The 20,859-nt window shown below is 53.3% G+C and overlaps 1 non-coding gene and 4 pseudogenes across 1 annotated transcript; all 5 read right to left on the bottom strand.

Moving 5' to 3' along the window:
• LOC144669832 (U2 spliceosomal RNA) lies at window positions 1-185 on the bottom strand. The gene has a single exon (XR_013573757.1). It is a non-coding gene; the product is annotated as a U2 spliceosomal RNA (small nuclear RNA).
• Window positions 186-4,027: 3,842 nt separating this feature from the next.
• LOC144669797 (U2 spliceosomal RNA) lies at window positions 4,028-4,204 on the bottom strand (annotated as a pseudogene).
• Window positions 4,205-8,046: 3,842 nt separating this feature from the next.
• On the bottom strand, window positions 8,047-8,227 carry LOC144669809 (U2 spliceosomal RNA; annotated as a pseudogene).
• A 3,842-nt stretch (window positions 8,228-12,069) lies between these two features.
• On the bottom strand, window positions 12,070-12,250 carry LOC144669818 (U2 spliceosomal RNA; annotated as a pseudogene).
• A 3,842-nt stretch (window positions 12,251-16,092) lies between these two features.
• On the bottom strand, window positions 16,093-16,273 carry LOC144669808 (U2 spliceosomal RNA; annotated as a pseudogene).
• Window positions 16,274-20,859: the final 4,586 nt, after the last annotated feature.

The following is a 20,859-nucleotide window of genomic DNA, read 5'->3' as shown; positions in this document are numbered from 1 at the left end:
GGGTGGTGCACCATTCCCAGAGATACTGCAATACCAGGTCGATGCGTGGAGTGGACAGAGCAAGCCCCTATTCCATCTCCCTGCTCCAAAAATCAATTTAATATATGGTCCCCAGATAAGGGACGTATCAGATATTAAACTGATAAGAACAGATTTTTTTTTTTTTTTTTTTTTTGTAAAAATATACTTTATTCATAAAAATCTTCAATCACATTCAAAACCATTTCAAAAACAACATTACAAGGGTACAATCCAGGTTAAACTTTTACAAAATGTATCACCAGGTGCATCAGTACAAACAATATTACAGTCATTTACAGCCTTTCATTTTGATCTGTACAGCCCGAGGGGCTCTAAACAGTTCCCAGTCTCTCGGTGCGCTGTGGTAGAAAGGTCTTAGACAGCGACCCTTCCCCATTGCGCCTTTGCGGCAGCTGCCCCAAGCTTTAGTGCGTCCCTCAGCACGTAGTCCTGGACTTTGGATTGTGCCAGTCCGCAACAATCGGTCGGGGACAAATCTTTGTGCTGGAAGACCAACAAGTTTCGGGCAGACCAAAGCGCGTCTTTCACCGAGTTGATGATCCTCCAGCTGCAGTCGATGTTTGTCTCGGTGTGTGTCCCTGGGAACAGCCCGTAGAGCACAGAGTCCTGTGTCACAGAACTGCTCGGGATGAACCTCGACAGCAACCACTGCATCTCTCTCCAGACTTTCTTTGCAAAGGCACAATCCACAAGGAGGTGAACAACGGTCTCTTCCCCACCACAGCCACCTCGAGGGCATCGTGCAGAGGGGGTGAGACTCCTGGCGTGTAGGAAGGATCTGACGGGGAGGGCCTTTCTCACCACCAGCCAAGCTACGTCTTGGTGCTTGTTGGAAAGTTCTGGCGATGAGGCATTCTGCCAAATGACTTTGACAGTCTGCTCGGGGAACCATCCCACAGGGTCCACCCTCTCCTTATCCCTCAGGGCCTCTAGGACGTTACGTGCTGACCACTGCCTGATGGACTTGTGGTCAAAGGTGTTTTTCTGCATAAATTTTTCCACCAGGGACAGGTGGTACGGCACGGTCCAACTACTTGGAGCGTTCCGCGGCAGCGTGGCCAGACCCATCCTTCGCAACACCGGGGACAGGTAGAACCTCAGCACGTAGTGACACTTGGTGTTTGCGTACTGAGGGTCTACGCACCGCTTGATGCAGCCGCACACAAAGGTGGCCATCAGTATGAGGGCGATGTTGGGCACGTTTTTTCCCCCTTTATCTAGAGGCTTGTACATCGCGTCCCTGCAGACACGATCCATTTTCGACCTCCAGATAAAGCGGAAGATGGCTCGAGTGATCGCCATCGCGCAGGAGTGTGGAATGGGCCAGACCTGCGCCACGTACAGCAACAGCGAGAGTACCTCACACCTGATGACCAGGTTCTTACCCGCAATGGAGAGGGAGCGTCGCTCCCACATGCCCAGTTTCCTTTTCACCATAGCCACTCGCTCCTTCCAGTTTCTAACGCATGCCCCGGTCCCTCCGAACCATATCCCCAGCACCTTCAGGCCGTCAGCCCTGACAGTGAAGGGGACAAAGGATCGGTCAGCCCACTTCCCAAAGAACATGGCCTCGCTCTTCCCACGATTTACCTTGGCTCCCGAGGCCAGTTCGAACTGGTCGCAGACGTGCATCAGTCTGCGCACCGACAGCGGATCCGAGCAGAAGACGGCGACGTCGTCCATGTACAGGGAGGCTTTTACCTGAGTGCCTCCACTGCCTGGGATCGTCACTCCTCTTATGCCCGGATCCTTCCTGATGGACTCGGCAAAGGGTTCTATGCAGCACACAAAAAGGACAGGCGAGAGAGGGCAGCCCTGCCTGACTCCAGATTTAATCGGAAAGCTATCTGTTTCCCACCCATTGATTGAGACTGCGCTACTGATGTTAGTGTAGAGCAGTTGGATCCAATTTCGAATTCCCTCCCCAAACCCCATTTTGGAGAGCACATCCCCCATGTAGGTGTGCGATATTCTGTCAAAGGCCTTCTCCTGATCCAAGCTGATGAGGCAGGTATCCACACCCCTGTCCTGTACATAGGCAATCGTATCCCTGAGCAGCGCCAGGCTGTCAGAGATCTTCCTGCCTGGCACAGAGCAGGTCTGGTCAGGGTGAATCACCAATTCCAGAGCGGATTTGACCCGGTTGGCGATGACCTTGGACAGAATCTTATAGTCCATATTCAACAGTGAAATGGGTCGCCAATTTCTAATTTCCTCCCTTTCCCCCTTGTGCTTGTAGATGAGGGTGATGATGCCTTTCCTCATGGATTCTGACATGCTGCCGGCCAGGAGCATACTCTCGTACACTTCTAGCAGGTCTGGGCCGATCAAGTCCCACAGAGCCGAATACAACTCCGCCGGCAGGCCGTCGCTTCCGGGGGTTTTACTCTTCTCGAAGGACTCGAGGGCCTTAGTCAGTTCGTCAGGGGTTAGCGGTTTGTCTAGGCTCTCCCGCGTACTGTGGTCTAGGACCTCCGTGATAGAGGACAGGAAGGACTGGGAGGCCGTGCTGTCCGTGGGCTTCACGTCATACAGTCCGGCATAAAAGGATTTGCTGATCCTCAGAATGTCGGACCGTGATGACTTTACTGAGCCGTCTTCTTCCTTCAGGCTGCTGATCACAGAGCGCTCTCTGTGTACCTTTTGGAAGAAGAAACGTGAGCACGTCTCATCCTGCTCCACGGAGCGGACTCTGGAACGGAAGATGATCTTGGAGGCCTCCGAGGCAAAGTGCGAGGCTTGCTGGCCCTTCACCTCTTGGAGCTCCTCCTTGACATCGACCCCCATCGACCGCAGCCGGAGCAGATTCTGCATCTTTTCCTGGAGTCGGGACATTTCCCTCTGTTCCTTTCTAGCTTTCTGGGTGCCTTTGAGGATGAAAAACCTCTTGATGCTTCCCTTGGTCACTTCCCACCAGTGTGTCAGGGACTCAAAGAGGGGTTTCACGGTTCTCCAACCTTTGTAATCCCTCTTGAGCTCCTCAATGTTCTCTGGGGTCAGCAGTTGCACATTTAGCTTCCATGCCCCCCTGCCCACCCTCAGGTCTTCCTCCAAGTGGCAGTCCGCCAGTAGGAGGCAGTGGTCAGAGAAGAACACCGGCTTGACGTCGGTGGATCTGACTGTGAATGCACGGGACACAAACAGGAAGTCTATCCTGGAACGAATGGACCCGTCTGGCCGCGACCAGGTGTATCTACGCTGCGCTCCGTCTGCAGGGTTGCTGAAGACGTCGTGCAGCTTGGCATCCTTAACTGTTTCCATCAGGGATCTGGACGTAGCGTCCAATCTGCTTCCGGCCCTGCCGGATCGTCCAGCCGCATCGATGATGCAGTTGAAGTCCCCGCCCAGAATGACCGGCCTGGAGGTCGCCAGCAGCAGTGGGAGCTGCTGAAAAACCTCCAGCCGCTCAGCCCCTTGTGCCGGGCCGTACACGTTAATTAACCGGAGTGGAGCGTTCTTGTACATTACGTCTGCTACCAGGAGTCGCCCGCCCACCACCTCCTTGACCTCGGAGACGGTGAAGTTGCCTCCCCGCAGCAGAATACCCAGGCCGGAGGAACGAGAGTCGTTTCCGCCCGACCAGATCGATGGCCCGTGGGACCACCATCGTGACCATTGCCTGTAGGAGCTGAGGTGCGGTATCGCACACTCCTGCAGAAACAACAGGTCAGCTTTGACCTTGGCTAGGTAGTCCAAGGTCGCAACACATCGCGTAGTAGATTTAATGCTACGCACATTTATGGATACAATCTTTAAACCCATATTAAAGCATTTATTCTCCTACCAAACCCACTGTCTCTGAGAGTCCCAGACCTTTAGTCTGCTCCTTCATACCCGTAGTGAGCTCAAATTCCTTCTTAGCCAAAAGGCCGAGAAGCGATGAGAAAGAAAGAAAGTTGTGTTTTGAAAGATGTGCATGTTGAAAAGTAAAGAAAGCAGATGTTTGTAAGAAATCTATTTTTAGCATTGAAAATCCCCTGGAAAGGGGTGGTGCACCATTCCCAGAGATACTGCAATACCAGGTCGATGCGTGGAGTGGACAGAGCAAGCCCCTATTCCATCTCCCTGCTCCAAAAATCAATTTAATATATGGTCCCCAGATAAGGGACGTATCAGATATTAAACTGATAAGAACAGATTTTTTTTTTTATTGTAAAAATATACTTTATTCATAAAAATCTTCAATCACATTCAAAACCATTTCAAAAACAACATTACAAGGGTACAATCCAGGTTAAACTTTTACAAAATGTATCACCAGGTGCATCAGTACAAACAATATTACAGTCATTTACAGCCTTTCATTTTGATCTGTACAGCCCGAGGGGCTCTAAACAGTTCCCAGTCTCTCGGTGCGCTGTGGTAGAAAGGTCTTAGACAGCGACCCTTCCCCATTGCGCCTTTGCGGCAGCTGCCCCAAGCTTTAGTGCGTCCCTCAGCACGTAGTCCTGGACTTTGGATTGTGCCAGTCCGCAACAATCGGTCGGGGACAAATCTTTGTGCTGGAAGACCAACAAGTTTCGGGCAGACCAAAGCGCCTCTTTCACCGAGTTGATGATCCTCCAGCTGCAGTTGATGTTTGTCTCGGTGTGTGTCCCTGGGAACAGCCCGTAGAGCACAGAGTCCTGTGTCACAGAACTGCTCGGGATGAACCTCGACAGCAACCACTGCATCTCTCTCCAGACTTTCTTTGCAAAGGCACAATCCACAAGGAGGTGAACAACGGTCTCTTCCCCACCACAGCCACCTCGAGGGCATCGTGCAGAGGGGGTGAGACTCCTGGCGTGTAGGAAGGATCTGACGGGGAGGGCCTTTCTCACCACCAGCCAAGCTACGTCTTGGTGCTTGTTGGAAAGTTCTGGCGATGAGGCATTCTGCCAAATGACTTTGACAGTCTGCTCGGGGAACCATCCCACAGGGTCCACCCTCTCCTTATCCCTCAGGGCCTCTAGGACGTTACGTGCTGACCACTGCCTGATGGACTTGTGGTCAAAGGTGTTTTTCTGCATAAATTTTTCCACCAGGGACAGGTGGTACGGCACGGTCCAACTACTTGGAGCGTTCCGCGGCAGCGTGGCCAGACCCATCCTTCGCAACACCGGGGACAGGTAGAACCTCAGCACGTAGTGACACTTGGTGTTTGCGTAGTGAGGGTCTACGCACCGCTTGATGCAGCCGCACACAAAGGTGGCCATCAGTATGAGGGCGATGTTGGGCACGTTTTTTCCCCCTTTATCTAGAGGCTTGTACATCGCGTCCCTGCAGACACGATCCATTTTCGACCTCCAGATAAAGCGGAAGATGGCTCGAGTGATCGCCATCGCGCAGGAGTGTGGAATGGGCCAGACCTGCGCCACGTACAGCAACAGCGAGAGTACCTCACACCTGATGACCAGGTTCTTACCCGCAATGGAGAGGGAGCGTCGCTCCCACATGCCCAGTTTCCTTTTCACCATAGCCACTCGCTCCTTCCAGTTTCTAACGCATGCCCCGGTCCCTCCGAACCATATCCCCAGCACCTTCAGGCCGTCAGCCCTGACAGTGAAGGGGACAAAGGATCGGTCAGCCCACTTCCCAAAGAACATGGCCTCGCTCTTCCCACGATTTACCTTGGCTCCCGAGGCCAGTTCGAACTGGTCGCAGACGTGCATCAGTCTGCGCACCGACAGCGGATCCGAGCAGAAGACGGCGACGTCGTCCATGTACAGGGAGGCTTTTACCTGAGTGCCTCCACTGCCTGGGATCGTCACTCCTCTTATGCCCGGATCCTTCCTGATGGACTCGGCAAAGGGTTCTATGCAGCACACAAAAAGGACAGGCGAGAGAGGGCAGCCCTGCCTGACTCCAGATTTAATCGGAAAGCTATCTGTTTCCCACCCATTGATTGAGACTGCGCTACTGATGTTAGTGTAGAGCAGTTGGATCCAATTTCGAATTCCCTCCCCAAACCCCATTTTGGAGAGCACATCCCCCATGTAGGTGTGCGATATTCTGTCAAAGGCCTTCTCCTGATCCAAGCTGATGAGGCAGGTATCCACACCCCTGTCCTGTACATAGGCAATCGTATCCCTGAGCAGCGCCAGGCTGTCAGAGATCTTCCTGCCTGGCACAGAGCAGGTCTGGTCAGGGTGAATCACCAATTCCAGAGCGGATTTGACCCGGTTGGCGATGACCTTGGACAGAATCTTATAGTCCATATTCAACAGTGAAATGGGTCGCCAATTTCTAATTTCCTCCCTTTCCCCCTTGTGCTTGTAGATGAGGGTGATGATGCCTTTCCTCATGGATTCTGACATGCTGCCGGCCAGGAGCATACTCTCGTACACTTCTAGCAGGTCTGGGCCGATCAAGTCCCACAGAGCCGAATACAACTCCGCCGGCAGGCCGTCGCTTCCGGGGGTTTTACTCTTCTCGAAGGACTCGAGGGCCTTAGTCAGTTCGTCAGGGGTTAGCGGTTTGTCTAGGCTCTCCCGAGTGCTGTGGTCTAGGACCTCCGTGATAGAGGACAGGAAGGACTGGGAGGCCGTGCTGTCCGTGGGCTTCACGTCATACAGTCCGGCATAAAAGGATTTGCTGATCCTCAGAATGTCGGACCGTGATGACTTTACTGAGCCGTCTTCTTCCTTCAGGCTGCTGATCACAGAGCGCTCTCTGTGTACCTTTTGGAAGAAGAAACGTGAGCACGTCTCATCCTGCTCCACGGAGCGGACTCTGGAACGGAAGATGATCTTGGAGGCCTCCGAGGCAAAGTGCGAGGCTTGCTGGCCCTTCACCTCTTGGAGCTCCTCCTTGACATCGACCCCCATCGACCGCAGCCGGAGCAGATTCTGCATCTTTTCCTGGAGTCGGGACATTTCCCTCTGTTCCTTTCTAGCTTTCTGGGTGCCTTTGAGGATGAAAAACCTCTTGATGCTTCCCTTGGTCACTTCCCACCAGTGTGTCAGGGACTCAAAGAGGGGTTTCACGGTTCTCCAACCTTTGTAATCCCTCTTGAGCTCCTCAATGTTCTCTGGGGTCAGCAGTTGCACATTTAGCTTCCATGCCCCCCTGCCCACCCTCAGGTCTTCCTCCAAGTGGCAGTCCGCCAGTAGGAGGCAGTGGTCAGAGAAGAACACCGGCTTGACGTCGGTGGATCTGACTGTGAATGCACGGGACACAAACAGGAAGTCTATCCTGGAACGAATGGACCCGTCTGGCCGCGACCAGGTGTATCTACGCTGCGCTCCGTCTGCAGGGTTGCTGAAGACGTCGTGCAGCTTGGCATCCTTAACTGTTTCCATCAGGGATCTGGACGTAGCGTCCAATCTGCTTCCGGCCCTGCCGGATCGTCCAGCCGCATCGATGATGCAGTTGAAGTCCCCGCCCAGAATGACCGGCCTGGAGGTCGCCAGCAGCAGTGGGAGCTGCTGAAAAACCTCCAGCCGCTCAGCCCCTTGTGCCGGGCCGTACACGTTAATTAACCGGAGTGGAGCGTTCTTGTACATTACGTCTGCTACCAGGAGTCGCCCGCCCACCACCTCCTTGACCTCGGAGACGGTGAAGTTGCCTCCCCGCAGCAGAATACCCAGGCCGGAGGAACGAGAGTCGTTTCCGCCCGACCAGATCGATGGCCCGTGGGACCACCATCGTGACCATTGCCTGTAGGAGCTGAGGTGCGGTATCGCACACTCCTGCAGAAACAACAGGTCAGCTTTGACCTTGGCTAGGTAGTCCAAGGTCGCAACACATCGCGTAGTAGATTTAATGCTACGCACATTTATGGATACAATCTTTAAACCCATATTAAAGCATTTATTCTCCTACCAAACCCACTGTCTCTGAGAGTCCCAGACCTTTAGTCTGCTCCTTCATACCCGTAGTGAGCTCAAATTCCTTCTTAGCCAAAAGGCCGAGAAGCGATGAGAAAGAAAGAAAGTTGTGTTTTGAAAGATGTGCATGTTGAAAAGTAAAGAAAGCAGATGTTTGTAAGAAATCTATTTTTAGCATTGAAAATCCCCTGGAAAGGGGTGGTGCACCATTCCCAGAGATACTGCAATACCAGGTCGATGCGTGGAGTGGACAGAGCAAGCCCCTATTCCATCTCCCTGCTCCAAAAATCAATTTAATATATGGTCCCCAGATAAGGGACGTATCAGATATTAAACTGATAAGAACAGATTTTTTTTTTTTTTTATTGTAAAAATATACTTTATTCATAAAAATCTTCAATCACATTCAAAACCATTTCAAAAACAACATTACAAGGGTACAATCCAGGTTAAACTTTTACAAAATGTATCACCAGGTGCATCAGTACAAACAATATTACAGTCATTTACAGCCTTTCATTTTGATCTGTACAGCCCGAGGGGCTCTAAACAGTTCCCAGTCTCTCGGTGCGCTGTGGTAGAAAGGTCTTAGACAGCGACCCTTCCCCATTGCGCCTTTGCGGCAGCTGCCCCAAGCTTTAGTGCGTCCCTCAGCACGTAGTCCTGGACTTTGGATTGTGCCAGTCCGCAACAATCGGTCGGGGACAAATCTTTGTGCTGGAAGACCAACAAGTTTCGGGCAGACCAAAGCGCGTCTTTCACCGAGTTGATGATCCTCCAGCTGCAGTTGATGTTTGTCTCGGTGTGTGTCCCTGGGAACAGCCCGTAGAGCACAGAGTCCTGTGTCACAGAACTGCTCGGGATGAACCTCGACAGCAACCACTGCATCTCTCTCCAGACTTTCTTTGCAAAGGCACAATCCACAAGGAGGTGAACAACGGTCTCTTCCCCACCACAGCCACCTCGAGGGCATCGTGCAGAGGGGGTGAGACTCCTGGCGTGTAGGAAGGATCTGACGGGGAGGGCCTTTCTCACCACCAGCCAAGCTACGTCTTGGTGCTTGTTGGAAAGTTCTGGCGATGAGGCATTCTGCCAAATGACTTTGACAGTCTGCTCGGGGAACCATCCCACAGGGTCCACCCTCTCCTTATCCCTCAGGGCCTCTAGGACGTTACGTGCTGACCACTGCCTGATGGACTTGTGGTCAAAGGTGTTTTTCTGCATAAATTTTTCCACCAGGGACAGGTGGTACGGCACGGTCCAACTACTTGGAGCGTTCCGCGGCAGCGTGGCCAGACCCATCCTTCGCAACACCGGGGACAGGTAGAACCTCAGCACGTAGTGACACTTGGTGTTTGCGTACTGAGGGTCTACGCACCGCTTGATGCAGCCGCACACAAAGGTGGCCATCAGTATGAGGGCGATGTTGGGCACGTTTTTTCCCCCTTTATCTAGAGGCTTGTACATCGCGTCCCTGCAGACACGATCCATTTTCGACCTCCAGATAAAGCGGAAGATGGCTCGAGTGATCGCCGTCGCGCAGGAGTGTGGAATGGGCCAGACCTGCGCCACGTACAGCAACAGCGAGAGTACCTCACACCTGATGACCAGGTTCTTACCCGCAATGGAGAGGGAGCGTCGCTCCCACATGCCCAGTTTCCTTTTCACCATAGCCACTCGCTCCTTCCAGTTTCTAACGCATGCCCCGGTCCCTCCGAACCATATCCCCAGCACCTTCAGGCCGTCAGCCCTGACAGTGAAGGGGACAAAGGATCGGTCAGCCCAGTTCCCAAAGAACATGGCCTCGCTCTTCCCACGATTTACCTTGGCTCCCGAGGCCAGTTCGAACTGGTCGCAGACGTGCATCAGTCTGCGCACCGACAGCGGATCCGAGCAGAAGACGGCGACGTCGTCCATGTACAGGGAGGCTTTTACCTGAGTGCCTCCACTGCCTGGGATCGTCACTCCTCTTATGCCCGGATCCTTCCTGATGGACTCGGCAAAGGGTTCTATGCAGCACACGAAAAGGACAGGCGAGAGAGGGCAGCCCTGCCTGACTCCAGATTTAATCGGAAAGCTATCTGTTTCCCACCCATTGATTGAGACTGCGCTACTGATGTTAGTGTAGAGCAGTTGGATCCAATTTCGAATTCCCTCCCCAAAGCCCATTTTGGAGAGCACATCCCCCATGTAGGTGTGCGATATTCTGTCAAAGGCCTTCTCCTGATCCAAGCTGATGAGGCAGGTATCCACACCCCTGTCCTGTACATAGGCAATCGTATCCCTGAGCAGCGCCAGGCTGTCAGAGATCTTCCTGCCTGGCACAGAGCAGGTCTGGTCAGGGTGAATCACCAATTCCAGAGCGGATTTGACCCGGTTGGCGATGACCTTGGACAGAATCTTATAGTCCATATTCAACAGTGAAATGGGTCGCCAATTTCTAATTTCCTCCCTTTCCCCCTTGTGCTTGTAGATGAGGGTGATGATGCCTTTCCTCATGGATTCTGACATGCTGCCGGCCAGGAGCATACTCTCGTACACTTCTAGCAGGTCTGGGCCGATCAAGTCCCACAGAGCCGAATACAACTCCGCCGGCAGGCCGTCGCTTCCGGGGGTTTTACTCTTCTCGAAGGACTCGAGGGCCTTAGTCAGTTCGTCAGGAGTTAGCGGTTTGTCTAGGCTCTCCCGCGTACTGTGGTCTAGGACCTCCGTGATAGAGGACAGGAAGGACTGGGAGGCCGTGCTGTCCGTGGGCTTCACGTCATACAGTCCGGCATAAAAGGATTTGCTGATCCTCAGAATGTCGGACCGTGATGACTTTACTGAGCCGTCTTCTTCCTTCAGGCTGCTGATCACAGAGCGCTCTCTGTGTACCTTTTGGAAGAAGAAACGTGAGCACGTCTCATCCTGCTCCACGGAGCGGACTCTGGAACGGAAGATGATCTTGGAGGCCTCCGAGGCAAAGTGCGAGGCTTGCTGGCCCTTCACCTCTTGGAGCTCCTCCTTGACATCGACCCCCATCGACCGCAGCCGGAGCAGATTCTGCATCTTTTCCTGGAGTCGGGACATTTCCCTCTGTTCCTTTCTAGCTTTCTGGGTGCCTTTGAGGATGAAAAACCTCTTGATGCTTCCCTTGATCACTTCCCACCAGTGTGTCAGGGACTCAAAGAGGGGTTTCACGGTTCTCCAACCTTTGTAATCCCTCTTGAGCTCCTCAATGTTCTCTGGGGTCAGCAGTTGCACATTTAGCTTCCATGCCCCCCTGCCCACCCTCAGGTCTTCCTCCAAGTGGCAGTCCGCCAGTAGGAGGCAGTGGTCAGAGAAGAACACCGGCTTGACGTCGGTGGATCTGACTGTGAATGCACGGGACACAAACAGGAAGTCTATCCTGGAACGAATGGACCCGTCTGGCCGCGACCAGGTGTATCTACGCTGCGCTCCGTCTGCAGGGTTGCTGAAGACGTCGTGCAGCTTGGCATCCTTAACTGTTTCCATCAGGGATCTGGACGTAGCGTCCAATCTGCTTCCGGCCCTGCCGGATCGTCCAGCCGCATCGATGATGCAGTTGAAGTCCCCGCCCAGAATGACCGGCCTGGAGGTCGCCAGCAGCAGTGGGAGCTGCTGAAAAACCTCCAGCCGCTCAGCCCCTTGTGCCGGGCCGTACACGTTAATTAACCGGAGTGGAGCGTTCTTGTACATTACGTCTGCTACCAGGAGTCGCCCGCCCACCACCTCCTTGACCTCGGAGACGGTGAAGTTGCCTCCCCGCAGCAGAATACCCAGGCCGGAGGAACGAGAGTCGTTTCCGCCCGACCAGATCGATGGCCCGTGGGACCACCATCGTGACCATTGCCTGTAGGAGCTGAGGTGCGGTATCGCACACTCCTGCAGAAACAACAGGTCAGCTTTGACCTTGGCTAGGTAGTCCAAGGTCGCAACACATCGCGTAGTAGATTTAATGCTACGCACATTTATGGATACAATCTTTAAACCCATATTAAAGCATTTATTCTCCTACCAAACCCACTGTCTCTGAGAGTCCCAGACCTTTAGTCTGCTCCTTCATACCCGTAGTGAGCTCAAATTCCTTCTTAGCCAAAAGGCCGAGAAGCGATGAGAAAGAAAGAAAGTTGTGTTTTGAAAGATGTGCATGTTGAAAAGTAAAGAAAGCAGATGTTTGTAAGAAATCTATTTTTAGCATTGAAAATCCCCTGGAAAGGGGTGGTGCACCATTCCCAGAGATACTGCAATACCAGGTCGATGCGTGGAGTGGACAGAGCAAGCCCCTATTCCATCTCCCTGCTCCAAAAATCAATTTAATATATGGTCCCCAGATAAGGGACGTATCAGATATTAAACTGATAAGAACAGATTTTTTTTTTTTTTTTTTGTAAAAATATACTTTATTCATAAAAATCTTCAATCACATTCAAAACCATTTCAAAAACAACATTACAAGGGTACAATCCAGGTTAAACTTTTACAAAATGTATCACCAGGTGCATCAGTACAAACAATATTACAGTCATTTACAGCCTTTCATTTTGATCTGTACAGCCCGAGGGGCTCTAAACAGTTCCCAGTCTCTCGGTGCGCTGTGGTAGAAAGGTCTTAGACAGCGACCCTTCCCCATTGCGTCTTTGCGGCAGCTGCCCCAAGCTTTAGTGCGTCCCTCAGCACGTAGTCCTGGACTTTGGATTGTGCCAGTCCGCAACAATCGGTCGGGGACAAATCTTTGTGCTGGAAGACCAACAAGTTTCGGGCAGACCAAAGCGCGTCTTTCACCGAGTTGATGATCCTCCAGCTGCAGTTGATGTTTGTCTCGGTGTGTGTCCCTGGGAACAGCCCGTAGAGCACAGAGTCCTGTGTCACAGAACTGCTCGGGATGAACCTCGACAGCAACCACTGCATCTCTCTCCAGACTTTCTTTGCAAAGGCACAATCCACAAGGAGGTGAACAACGGTCTCTTCCCCACCACAGCCACCTCGAGGGCATCGTGCAGAGGGGGTGAGACTCCTGGCGTGTAGGAAGGATCTGACGGGGAGGGCCTTTCTCACCACCAGCCAAGCTACGTCTTGGTGCTTGTTGGAAAGTTCTGGCGATGAGGCATTCTGCCAAATGACTTTGACAGTCTGCTCGGGGAACCATCCCACAGGGTCCACCCTCTCCTTATCCCTCAGGGCCTCTAGGACGTTACGTGCTGACCACTGCCTGATGGACTTGTGGTCAAAGGTGTTTTTCTGCATAAATTTTTCCACCAGGGACAGGTGGTACGGCACGGTCCAACTACTTGGAGCGTTCCGCGGCAGCGTGGCCAGACCCATCCTTCGCAACCCCGGGGACAGGTAGAACCTCAGCACGTAGTGACACTTGGTGTTTGCGTACTGAGGGTCTACGCACCGCTTGATGCAGCCGCACACAAAGGTGGCCATCAGTATGAGGGCGATGTTGGGCACGTTTTTTCCCCCTTTATCTAGAGGCTTGTACATCGCGTCCCTGCAGACACGATCCATTTTCGACCTCCAGATAAAGCGGAAGATGGCTCGAGTGATCGCCATCGCGCAGGAGTGTGGAATGGGCCAGACCTGCGCCACGTACAGCAACAGCGAGAGTACCTCACACCTGATGACCAGGTTCTTACCCGCAATGGAGAGGGAGCGTCGCTCCCACATGCCCAGTTTCCTTTTCACCATAGCCACTCGCTCCTTCCAGTTTCTAACGCATGCCCCGGTCCCTCCGAACCATATCCCCAGCACCTTCAGGCCGTCAGCCCTGACAGTGAAGGGGACAAAGGATCGGTCAGCCCACTTCCCAAAGAACATGGCCTCGCTCTTCCCACGATTTACCTTGGCTCCCGAGGCCAGTTCGAACTGGTCGCAGACGTGCATCAGTCTGCGCACCGACAGCGGATCCGAGCAGAAGACGGCGACGTCGTCCATGTACAGGGAGGCTTTTACCTGAGTGCCTCCACTGCCTGGGATCGTCACTCCTCTTATGCCCGGATCCTTCCTGATGGACTCGGCAAAGGGTTCTATGCAGCACACAAAAAGGACAGGCGAGAGAGGGCAGCCCTGCCTGACTCCAGATTTAATCGGAAAGCTATCTGTTTCCCACCCATTGATTGAGACTGCGCTACTGATGTTAGTGTAGAGCAGTTGGATCCAATTTCGAATTCCCTCCCCAAACCCCATTTTGGAGAGCACATCCCCCATGTAGGTGTGCGATATTCTGTCAAAGGCCTTCTCCTGATCCAAGCTGATGAGGCAGGTATCCACACCCCTGTCCTGTACATAGGCAATCGTATCCCTGAGCAGCGCCAGGCTGTCAGAGATCTTCCTGCCTGGCACAGAGCAGGTCTGGTCAGGGTGAATCACCAATTCCAGAGCGGATTTGACCCGGTTGGCGATGACCTTGGACAGAATCTTATAGTCCATATTCAACAGTGAAATGGGTCGCCAATTTCTAATTTCCTCCCTTTCCCCCTTGTGCTTGTAGATGAGGGTGATGATGCCTTTCCTCATGGATTCTGACATGCTGCCGGCCAGGAGCATACTCTCGTACACTTCTAGCAGGTCTGGGCCGATCAAGTCCCACAGAGCCGAATACAACTCCGCCGGCAGGCCGTCGCTTCCGGGGGTTTTACTCTTCTCGAAGGACTCGAGGGCCTTAGTCAGTTCGTCAGGAGTTAGCGGTTTGTCTAGGCTCTCCCGCGTACTGTGGTCTAGGACCTCCGTGATAGAGGACAGGAAGGACTGGGAGGCCGTGCTGTCCGTGGGCTTCACGTCATACAGTCCGGCATAAAAGGATTTGCTGATCCTCAGAATGTCGGACCGTGATGACTTTACTGAGCCGTCTTCTTCCTTCAGGCTGCTGATCACAGAGCGCTCTCTGTGTACCTTTTGGAAGAAGAAACGTGAGCACGTCTCATCCTGCTCCACGGAGCGGACTCTGGAACGGAAGATGATCTTGGAGGCCTCCGAGGCAAAGTGCGAGGCTTGCTGGCCCTTCACCTCTTGGAGCTCCTCCTTGACATCGACCCCCATCGACTGCAGCCGGAGCAGATTCTGCATCTTTTCCTGGAGTCGGGACATTTCCCTCTGTTCCTTTCTAGCTTTCTGGGTGCCTTTGAGGATGAAAAACCTCTTGATGCTTCCCTTGATCACTTCCCACCAGTGTGTCAGGGACTCAAAGAGGGGTTTCACGGTTCTCCAACCTTTGTAATCCCTCTTGAGCTCCTCAATGTTCTCTGGGGTCAGCAGTTGCACATTTAGCTTCCATGCCCCCCTGCCCACCCTCAGGTCTTCCTCCAAGTGGCAGTCCGCCAGTAGGAGGCAGTGGTCAGAGAAGAACACCGGCTTGACGTCGGTGGATCTGACTGTGAATGCACGGGACACAAACAGGAAGTCTATCCTGGAACGAATGGACCCGTCTGGCCGCGACCAGGTGTATCTACGCTGCGCTCCGTCTGCAGGGTTGCTGAAGACGTCGTGCAGCTTGGCATCCTTAACTGTTTCCATCAGGGATCTGGACGTAGCGTCCAATCTGCTTCCGGCCCTGCCGGATCGTCCAGCCGCATCGATGATGCAGTTGAAGTCCCCGCCCAGAATGACCGGCCTGGAGGTCGCCAGCAGCAGTGGGAGCTGCTGAAAAACCTCCAGCCGCTCAGCCCTTTGTGCCGGGCCGTACACGTTAATTAACCGGAGTGGAGCGTTCTTGTACATTACGTCTGCTACCAGGAGTCGCCCGCCCACCACCTCCTTGACCTCGGAGACGGTGAAGTTGCCTCCCCGCAGCAGAATACCCAGGCCGGAGGAACGAGAGTCGTTTCCGCCCGACCAGATCGATGGCCCGTGGGACCACCATCGTGACCATTGCCTGTAGGAGCTGAGGTGCGGTATCGCACACTCCTGCAGAAACAACAGGTCAGCTTTGACCTTGGCTAGGTAGTCCAAGGTCGCAACACATCGCGTAGTAGATTTAATGCTACGCACATTTATGGATACAATCTTTAAACCCATATTAAAGCATTTATTCTCCTACCAAACCCACTGTCTCTGAGAGTCCCAGACCTTTAGTCTGCTCCTTCATACCCGTAGTGAGCTCAAATTCCTTCTTAGCCAAAAGGCCGAGAAGCGATGAGAAAGAAAGAAAGTTGTGTTTTGAAAGATGTGCATGTTGAAAAGTAAAGAAAGCAGATGTTTGTAAGAAATCTATTTTTAGCATTGAAAATCCCCTGGAAAGGGGTGGTGCACCATTCCCAGAGATACTGCAATACCAGGTCGATGCGTGGAGTGGACAGAGCAAGCCCCTATTCCATCTCCCTGCTCCAAAAATCAATTTAATATATGGTCCCCAGATAAGGGACGTATCAGATATTAAACTGATAAGAACAGATTTTTTTTTTTTTTTATTGTAAAAATATACTTTATTCATAAAAATCTTCAATCACATTCAAAACCATTTCAAAAACAACATTACAAGGGTACAATCCAGGTTAAACTTTTACAAAATGTATCACCAGGTGCATCAGTACAAACAATATTACAGTCATTTACAGCCTTTCATTTTGATCTGTACAGCCCGAGGGGCTCTAAACAGTTCCCAGTCTCTCGGTGCGCTGTGGTAGAAAGGTCTTAGACAGCGACCCTTCCCCATTGCGCCTTTGCGGCAGCTGCCCCAAGCTTTAGTGCGTCCCTCAGCACGTAGTCCTGGACTTTGGATTGTGCCAGTCCGCAACAATCGGTCGGGGACAAATCTTTGTGCTGGAAGACCAACAAGTTTCGGGCAGACCAAAGCGCGTCTTTCACCGAGTTGATGATCCTCCAGCTGCAGTTGATGTTTGTCTCGGTGTGTGTCCCTGGGAACAGCCCGTAGAGCACAGAGTCCTGTGTCACAGAACTGCTCGGGATGAACCTCGACAGCAACCACTGCATCTCTCTCCAGACTTTCTTTGCAAAGGCACAATCCACAAGGAGGTGAACAACGGTCTCTTCCCCACCACAGCCACCTCGAGGGCATCGTGCAGAGGGGGTGAGACTCCTGGCGTGTAGGAAGGATCTGACGGGGAGGGCCTTTCTCACCACCAGCCAAGCTACGTCTTGGTGCTTGTTGGAAAGTTCTGGCGATGAGGCATTCTGCCAAATGACTTTGACAGTCTGCTCGGGGAACCATCCCACAGGGTCCACCCTCTCCTTATCCCTCAGGGCCTCTAGGACGTTACGTGCTGACCACTGCCTGATGGACTTGTGGTCAAAGGTGTTTTTCTGCATAAATTTTTCCACCAGGGACAGGTGGTACGGCACGGTCCAACTACTTGGAGCGTTCCGCGGCAGCGTGGCCAGACCCATCCTTCGCAACACCGGGGACAGGTAGAACCTCAGCACGTAGTGACACTTGGTGTTTGCGTACTGAGGGTCTACGCACCGCTTGATGCAGCCGCACACAAAGGTGGCCATCAGTATGAGGGCGATGTTGGGCACGTTTTTTCCCCCTTTATCTAGAGGCTTGTACATCGCGTCCCTGCAGACACGATCCATTTTCGACCTCCAGATAAAGCGGAAGATGGCTCGAGTGATCGCCGTCGCGCAGGAGTGTGGAATGGGCCAGACCTGCGCCACGTACAGCAACAGCGAGAGTACCTCACACCTGATGACCAGGTTCTTACCCGCAATGGAGAGGGAGCGTCGCTCCCACATGCCCAGTTTCCTTTTCACCATAGCCACTCGCTCCTTCCAGTTTCTAACGCATGCCCCGGTCCCTCCGAACCATATCCCCAGCACCTTCAGGCCGTCAGCCCTGACAGTGAAGGGGACAAAGGATCGGTCAGCCCAGTTCCCAAAGAACATGGCCTCGCTCTTCCCACGATTTACCTTGGCTCCCGAGGCCAGTTCGAACTGGTCGCAGACGTGCATCAGTCTGCGCACCGACAGCGGATCCGAGCAGAAGACGGCGACGTCGTCCATGTACAGGGAGGCTTTTACCTGAGTGCCTCCACTGCCTGGGATCGTCACTCCTCTTATGCCCGGATCCTTCCTGATGGACTCGGCAAAGGGTTCTATGCAGCACACGAAAAGGACAGGCGAGAGAGGGCAGCCCTGCCTGACTCCAGATTTAATCGGAAAGCTATCTGTTTCCCACCCATTGATTGAGACTGCGCTACTGATGTTAGTGTAGAGCAGTTGGATCCAATTTCGAATTCCCTCCCCAAAGCCCATTTTGGAGAGCACATCCCCCATGTAGGTGTGCGATATTCTGTCAAAGGCCTTCTCCTGATCCAAGCTGATGAGGCAGGTATCCACACCCCTGTCCTGTACATAGGCAATCGTATCCCTGAGCAGCGCCAGGCTGTCAGAGATCTTCCTGCCTGGCACAGAGCAGGTCTGGTCAGGGTGAATCACCAATTCCAGAGCGGATTTGACCCGGTTGGCGATGACCTTGGACAGAATCTTATAGTCCATATTCAACAGTGAAATGGGTCGCCAATTTCTAATTTCCTCCCTTTCCCCCTTGTGCTTGTAGATGAGGGTGATGATGCCTTTCCTCATGGATTCTGACATGCTGCCGGCCAGGAGCATACTCTCGTACACTTCTAGCAGGTCTGGGCCGATCAAGTCCCACAGAGCCGAATACAACTCCGCCGGCAGGCCGTCGCTTCCGGGGGTTTTACTCTTCTCGAAGGACTCGAGGGCCTTAGTCAGTTCGTCAGGAGTTAGCGGTTTGTCTAGGCTCTCCCGCGTACTGTGGTCTAGGACCTCCGTGATAGAGGACAGGAAGGACTGGGAGGCCGTGCTGTCCGTGGGCTTCACGTCATACAGTCCGGCATAAAAGGATTTGCTGATCCTCAGAATGTCGGACCGTGATGACTTTACTGAGCCGTCTTCTTCCTTCAGGCTGCTGATCACAGAGCGCTCTCTGTGTACCTTTTGGAAGAAGAAACGTGAGCACGTCTCATCCTGCTCCACGGAGCGGACTCTGGAACGGAAGATGATCTTGGAGGCCTCCGAGGCAAAGTGCGAGGCTTGCTGGCCCTTCACCTCTTGGAGCTCCTCCTTGACATCGACCCCCATCGACCGCAGCCGGAGCAGATTCTGCATCTTTTCCTGGAGTCGGGACATTTCCCTCTGTTCCTTTCTAGCTTTCTGGGTGCCTTTGAGGATGAAAAACCTCTTGATGCTTCCCTTGATCACTTCCCACCAGTGTGTCAGGGACTCAAAGAGGGGTTTCACGGTTCTCCAACCTTTGTAATCCCTCTTGAGCTCCTCAATGTTCTCTGGGGTCAGCAGTTGCACATTTAGCTTCCATGCCCCCCTGCCCACCCTCAGGTCTTCCTCCAAGTGGCAGTCCGCCAGTAGGAGGCAGTGGTCAGAGAAGAACACCGGCTTGACGTCGGTGGATCTGACTGTGAATGCACGGGACACAAACAGGAAGTCTATCCTGGAACGAATGGACCCGTCTGGCCGCGACCAGGTGTATCTACGCTGCGCTCCGTCTGCAGGGTTGCTGAAGACGTCGTGCAGCTTGGCATCCTTAACTGTTTCCATCAGGGATCTGGACGTAGCGTCCAATCTGCTTCCGGCCCTGCCGGATCGTCCAGCCGCATCGATGATGCAGTTGAAGTCCCCGCCCAGAATGACCGGCCTGGAGGTCGCCAGCAGCAGTGGGAGCTGCTGAAAAACCTCCAGCCGCTCAGCCCCTTGTGCCGGGCCGTACACGTTAATTAACCGGAGTGGAGCGTTCTTGTACATTACGTCTGCTACCAGGAGTCGCCCGCCCACCACCTCCTTGACCTCGGAGACGGTGAAGTTGCCTCCCCGCAGCAGAATACCCAGGCCGGAGGAACGAGAGTCGTTTCCGCCCGACCAGATCGATGGCCCGTGGGACCACCATCGTGACCATTGCCTGTAGGAGCTGAGGTGCGGTATCGCACACTCCTGCAGAAACAACAGGTCAGCTTTGACCTTGGCTAGGTAGTCCAAGGTCGCAACACATCGCGTAGTAGATTTAATGCTACGCACATTTATGGATACAATCTTTAAACCCATATTAAAGCATTTATTCTCCTACCAAACCCACTGTCTCTGAGAGTCCCAGACCTTTAGTCTGCTCCTTCATACCCGTAGTGAGCTCAAATTCCTTCACTTTGGATGGGCTGAGGTAGATCTCCTTGGCCGTGTTCTGCTCCGGTGGCATCTGGAGGTTCACGTAGTGAGCGGATTTTGAGATGACCTTTGCTGGAGAAGCTTCTCCAAAACTCACCCCCTCTGGGGGGTTGCTGTTCCCGGCTTCCTGGAGCTGGGGTGCGATGATTGCCTCACTGCTCCCAGATTCCAGGGGCTGTGGTGCACTGGCCTCCTCAGGTTGCAGGCAAAGTTGGGGTGCGTTGGTCTCCTTGTTGTCTCCAATTTTCTGGAGCTCGGGTGTCTCGTCCTCCAACGCCCTGGAGCTTTGCCGCCTCTTCTGTCGGTGCCGCTCTGGCACTTCCTCATCCGAAGAGCTGCTGCCCTTGTCATCCGTGTCGGATGGGAGACGCCTCTTGCCGCTTCTCTGGGAAACGCCTTTGCTTCTTCTTCGCTCCCTCTTACTTTTCTTGTTCTTCACCGTCCGCCACTCCCCCTGCTGCTTTTCCACTGCTGCCTCCTCCTCCATTGATTCGCTGTCCTGAGGACTGGAAGGTTCAGGGGGTGGTGCTGTTGATTGTCTCTCTGTTGCCTCAATCTCTTTCTCCACCTTGTCTCTCTCTGTGTCCTCCTTTGTCCCGTTGAGCTCCCTGGGGGCCTTGGTGGTTGGAGTGACACGGAACATTTCTTCTGCTTCCCCGTGGTCGGCTTTGGCTGCCTGTGCGTAAGTACGGCAGCGTTTGGGGCAGGTCCTGTAGAGGTGACTTGCCTCGCCACACAGGTTGCAGCACTTGGCCTGTTTGCAGTCTTTTGTCTGGTGCCCTTCCTGTTTGCAGATCTTGCAGAGGGAGGCGCTGCAGTTGGCCGCCACATGACCAGCCTTGCCGCATGA

Source organism: Cetorhinus maximus, chromosome 29 (assembly GCF_964194155.1).
Source record: "Cetorhinus maximus chromosome 29, sCetMax3.hap1.1, whole genome shotgun sequence".
Classification (NCBI taxonomy): Eukaryota; Metazoa; Chordata; class Chondrichthyes; order Lamniformes; family Cetorhinidae; genus Cetorhinus; species Cetorhinus maximus.
The sequence above is the reverse complement of the archived record's forward strand: the minus strand, read 5'-3'. Positions and strand labels throughout refer to the sequence as shown.